Genomic DNA, 6000 nt, shown 5'->3' on the forward strand with positions numbered 1-6000 from the left:
AAGAAAGTCTGTCATATTCTGGGTAAGAGCATGATGTGGGCTTAATAAGGAAGCTGAATTGGGATTCATCTCCAAACTTGGAATAATCTTCTGGACTTTTCTGTCTGAGAAGCCCTCCTGAAGGCCTGGAGGATGCTTTATGACTGGTGTTCACTTCCAGCAGTGCTGGACAAATCCCAGTTGCTTACAGCTCTGAGTTTCATACAGAAGGGAGCTCGCAGGAATAAGTCGCTATTTCTACCAGCGTTTTGCTTGTCATTGGAGATGAGATGAAGAAGCAGCTGCCAATATTTGTGTTTCAGAAAGACTACTTAGGTGTTGGTGAGAGGGTAGTGAATCAAGGAGGCTCTGACAAAAGTCCAGGTTATGTGCCTGGTGCTCCACAGCCTGCTTTGGATGGGCAGGGGTCCATAATAACACCTGCCTGTACCTGTGCGCCCTGGTGCGAGCGCTGCGTGGCAGGGTTTGGCATGGCTGTGCTGCCCCAGCGCTGGGAAGAACAGCGTGTTCCTTTTCCTGGGGTTATCTCGCCAGCTCTGGTTGCAGGATTCCGCATTTTTAAAATACAGATATTTTTGTAAATACTGATAAGGTAGGAACAAATATTCATATCGGAGTCACCAAGAGCAAGATGGATACCGGAATTGGATTTTTCAGCTTGATCTTTGCGAACTCGGAAGTAAAGCCTTGTAGTGTGTGTGACTATGCTATCGGAGTTGGAGCAGTGCTCAAATATTTTTGCAATGAGTGTGACAAAATTCTGTTTGTGCTCACAGGCTTTTTAGGTGCTGCTGTGTTACTTGGCTTCAAAGCTGTGTGCCTAGAGTATAACCTCCAGACTCCTGAATTCTCACAGAGAGGGCCTGGGTTTTTTTTTTTTCCCTTTCATTAGGTAGGCTGTTCCAGAACCAGAAGACTATACAGACTTGCTCACTTGATGTACCAATTGTCATTTCATTTCGGAGTGAGAAGCAACTGACCATCACAAATGCTTGTGTAGGAGCGCTGTCTGACAGGTAGAAGAGATCTCTTGGGTTCCTACCAATTATTTTAATAGTTTGCTTCATCCTGTGACTGTTATGTGCCCATTTCCTATATTTCTTCCTAGATGGCAGCTGCACTGAAGTACCTCTGGTGTAAACACAGCATGCACTTGCAAGCCTTAGTTTGCAGCTTACCCTGATCTGATATTGGGCTTGGCTTCCATGTGCTAAGAATTAGGTCTTGTCTAGTTAAATTAACAAATATCTGGGGAAGGTCAGAACAGAACCCCAGCTTTAAAATCTCTGCTGCCTTTTCGCAGGGGTAAAAGCATGACTGGGCTATCTGGCTGGCGATGAATTGCTTTTAATGTATTTGGGAAAGACCGTTAGCTGCACAGTGTCATAAAAATGGGTTAAAATGATCAGTGACTTAGAAGAGGAAGCTTCTTCCTCCCACTGAAATTGCTGAACAAAAATATGAATCTCCAGAACCAGCAGGAAGTTCTTATGTGAATCACTGCCAAAAGCATAGTACTCAGAAACGGATTTTTACTGTGCATGGTGGTTTTGCCGCTGCTGTGTTCTCTGCATGTGTGCGCGTATGCGTGCTGGAGCGGGAAGGGGAAGGAGAGGAGGTGTGGCAAGATAAGCATCAACAATAAAAGAGTGAGCCCTTTCCCGGTGCTGTAACATTTTCCTATAGGCTTCCCTGCTAGGTGAGAAGTAACGGCTGCTTGAGAAACCTCCCCAATTGGCTGGTAGCGTAGTGGTACGATAAGTGATGTCACCCGGGCAGGCCTATTCACAAGAGTGTGTTCTGGCATTTTTCAGGCTTGGGCTTTTATTTCTCACCAGAAATGTGTGTGAGAGAGAGAGAATGGTGCTGAAAGGTGCTGTGTTCCATTTCCTTCTGCAAAAGTGAGAGTTGCTTATAAATCATTACTGTTCCACTCAGGAGCGCAGTCTGAGCAAAGTTAATGTAAATTAGTTGGGGGCAGGGGGTGGATTAGATTTCAGTACTTCTGCATAAGAGTTATGGGTTTTTGAAGAATAAGCAAAGAGCTGCCGGAAATGCTTAGGCTGATGAATACACAAGGAAGACAGATGCGGTGGCACTGGAAGTATTACATTAGACATGAGCATTTATGAATAGGTAATTGGATGAGTGTAACAAAGAAGAGGCACAACAGACAAGATTTTTCTTCCCAGTCTGTCTGTCTCTCAACCCTCTGACTCAGGTTTTGTGATACTGGATTGTACAAACATGGGAAGATGTCTCTTTTTGCCCCAAAGCGCTTGTATCTTGTTCTTGATGTACACACCTAGTTAAGCATGCAAATTTGCATGCATAATTGACACACCCACCGAAAGCCAAAGCAGTACAAGCTGTCCAACTTCACCATTTACACCCTTTTCATACTAGTTTATTTTACTATTTACCCCTTCTGCTGAATTTGACTAGGATTTGGGGGGCGTTTTAATGTAGTTTACTTTGAATTTGTTCTCCAAGCATTAAGGATTTTTTTTAACTGGACTGGAAATGCGAATTGTGGTTTTGTTTTCCAGAACGACGACTTAAAGGAGCAGCCTCCTGTATGCCACTGCCTTAATACTGGCTCTAGAGACTTGGTCCTCATCTGTAAAATGAAAATATTTAACCTACCATAGAAAGGTGTTAATGGCGTCTTTTAAAAGCAAAGGATTCCTGTAATCCTTTTGTATAAAGATCGCAAACACCAATGATATTTTTTCCAGATTCTCAGCTAGTGTAGATAATTTTAGTGTCAGCAAATTGTATGCTGATGTGTGCTCTCTGACCTGTTCTGGTTTGATTGGTTTTTGAAGTAGATTATATGGTATGTCTGTCTTTGCTTATAAGGCCAGATTTGATGACCCATAAAGCAATTACTAATCTTATATTCCTATAGAAGAATATTCCTATGAGACTCAAATTTGTATGGAACGCAGTGATTGTTGGTGAGCTGTTTATGTGGGCCCTATCTTAGTGGAGTAATGAGGTGACGGTCTTTAATCTCAAATTACTACGTGTTAGCATGCTGAGTCAGTAAAGGTATTTTTAATCTCTGTTTTTGATAAAGTTCAGTACAACACTGTACTTGTTCAGTGTGACCAGGCAACGTGATCGCCGTATGAACTGCGCCATGAGGGTCAGGATCTGAAAAATCTATTGCCTTGTTTCTGCAGTTTAATTAATGCCTGTGGAGCCTCACTGGAGAGCAGCAGGTCTGTGTTCGGTGTGTGGATATCGGCTTCTTTGTGTGGACCGAACTGTGGAATTCTGGCAAATTCTGTTGTGCAGGTAGCTGAAGCCTATCGACATACTTGTGCATTAGAATGTAGATGGCGCGAAGTGGGATGGCTGATGCTGTCATGTTACGATCCTTCCTCTTTCAGTGCATACACAGAGCCTGTTATATAATCGATTTCCTACAGGTTTTATCAGCAAGGAAATCTGCATTGTTCTCGAGGCAAAATCCAGTGGCCTTCCCAGACCTCCTGTGGAGAGCGATGAAAACCTCATTGGTAAGCCTGAAATGCTTTTATCACATGCAATGGGGCAGTGAGCCAGAAACCTAATGACGATCTCTAGAGGTTAGGCAGAGTGATTAGAATGTTGGTTGGACAGAATAATTTAAACCTCCTGAAGGCTTTTATCCGATGCACCACTAAATATCTTCTTTTGACTTTAGAAGAAATGAGGCTTGATTAACATTCAAATGTACTGTGCTGGCACCACTGGTTTCTTCTGCAGAACTATTATTATATTCAATCATCAGCTGCTTTTTCCTTTTCCTGAAGTAAGTTTCCATGTGTTTTTGGTCAAGCTTCTCAAAGCTGGCTAAATCCATTTGATGTTATCACCTCTGCCTGAATTTGCTAACAGCCTGGAACAACAGCTTTCAGCTGGACAAACTGTCCCATGCAAGACCTGCTCTCCAGAGTCTGACACCGTCATGCTGTCGGAGGGCTCTGCACGACAGATTGTGTGCTAGAGCTGGGTCATGCACCCGAGCTGCTGGGGGAAAGCTGTGACAAGGAGGGTCAGGGTGAGGAAAGTTCCTGCAAGGCTCCTGGAAGAGCAATGGACGCTATCCAGTGTCCTTGCATCTGTCAAACGAGGGCTGGTCTAAAGTATCAGGAGGAGAGGCCGAGGCTGCTAGGCAGGCCGGGCATGGGGTTAGGGTTACAGTAACCCAAGTCTGTGCTACGCCTCATCCTTCACTGGGAGCTGTAGATTTCAGCAGGGTCAAGCGAAGGCTTATTTTCTGAAGAATGACTGTGTGAAATACAAGCAGCTCTAATTCATCAACTGTACTGATAAGAGACATGGGTCAAGTTCCCCATATACAGGCCTCCTTTTGTGGGATGTAAGTGCTGCCCAGGCCTCACGCCAGATCTCTGCTCAGAAGCAAACCTCACTCAGACCTCTTGTGAAGCGAACGCAAAGCTCTTCAGTGTCGTGACCTCCCAAGCAATTCTGGGTTGCCATGGCCACACAGCATATTAGTGGCAGAGAGCCTGGTTCAGAGCCAGAGTGAGTCTTCCCAGTGGCCTCTGCAGGCCTCAGCGTGAGGGACAGAGCATAGGAGGCTCAACTGACAGCTATTCCTTCTGTCTCGTTAAAGTGATCTGCATTCCCCAGCCCCAAGCAGCGATTTCGCAGTGGTCTGGCAGCCGGGAGCCAGCATGCTAACACGCTGCTTTCTGTGAGCGCTTACGCTGCATTGAGTGCAGATCTGTCTCCAGATGCTCTCCACACAGCACTGGAACATGCTGTGCTGCAATTAGTCTAGCAGGTGCCCAGCACTGCAGTTTATTATTAGCCACCCCTAATACCATGCTGCAAAGGCACATGATGCTTTGCAAAGAGAGGGATGGAGATTCCTTGCCCCACGCACCCATTTGCCTTTTGTTCCTGAAACCTCGACTCCCTGAAACTCGGTGCCTCACAAGGATTTCTTCCCCACCCCATGTGTATTTTGAGAGATAAATAACCTTTCAGTGGCTTGATTAAGCAAGAACTCCTGCAACCTGCCCTTCCTGGTAAAGCAACAACTTCCCTAGAAAATCACACTTGATTTTTTGATTTTTTTTTGAAGTTAAATCAGTGGACACTGATTCATGTTTGGATATGTTGGTCCTGTGTAACATATGAAGGAAACCCAACATCTGGCTTTCTACTGGAGCAGATTTTAATTTTGAAAAGTTTAAAAACAATCACCTATAACCTAGGTGAAACTGACACCATATTTTTTCACAACTGTAGAAATACTTTACTGTTACTATTTTGAATGTTTAAAAGGAAGTCTGCAGTCTCTTTTTCCTTCCCCCTCTTGAGTATGGTGATACTTTTTGCGATAAAAGGTTTCACTCAGTGCATAAATCACATTGTGTTTCACTCTGAGGAAAGGTACAAGGCCAAACCTTGGCCCAAGATGAAGGGGAATAAAATGAGTAAAATCTGTATCTGTTTGAATAGTCATATGAGCAAAGAGGGTGGTGTGATACACATTTGTAGTATTGGGATCAGACAGGGAAATAAGGAATAGGATTTAGCCTAAAGATGCTTCTGTAGAACATCTAATCACAGCAACCTGGACAGCATTGTGTTTTACTCGTTAGGTCGTATTTTTTCTATCTGTGTGTATTTTTCCTCTCTAAACATATCAGTGTGGGATAACACAAATGTTTATAAGGCCCTTTCTACATGAGTATAAAGCTTGTAACAGCCGTCTCTGCTGAGCTGTCTCTGGCAGAGTACCGCTAGATGCATAATTCTGGATTAATCTGATGAGAAAGCGATGGCTACCCTAATTGCAGACATAAGCGCAGGTGGACTTTCTTCAGACATTGTCTAGATTGTGAGATGGATCGTGACCCAAGCAGGTTCACAAAGCAGTCTGCAGAGGGAGGGCTAGCAGCTAGGAAGCGGCTGGTGTCTCGGTGCAAGTTATGGCTGGTAAAATCACAGTACAAATCCAGCTGAGTTTCTGTC

Source organism: Phalacrocorax aristotelis, chromosome 24 (genome assembly GCF_949628215.1).
Source record: "Phalacrocorax aristotelis chromosome 24, bGulAri2.1, whole genome shotgun sequence".
Lineage (NCBI taxonomy): Eukaryota > Metazoa > Chordata > Aves > Suliformes > Phalacrocoracidae > Phalacrocorax > Phalacrocorax aristotelis.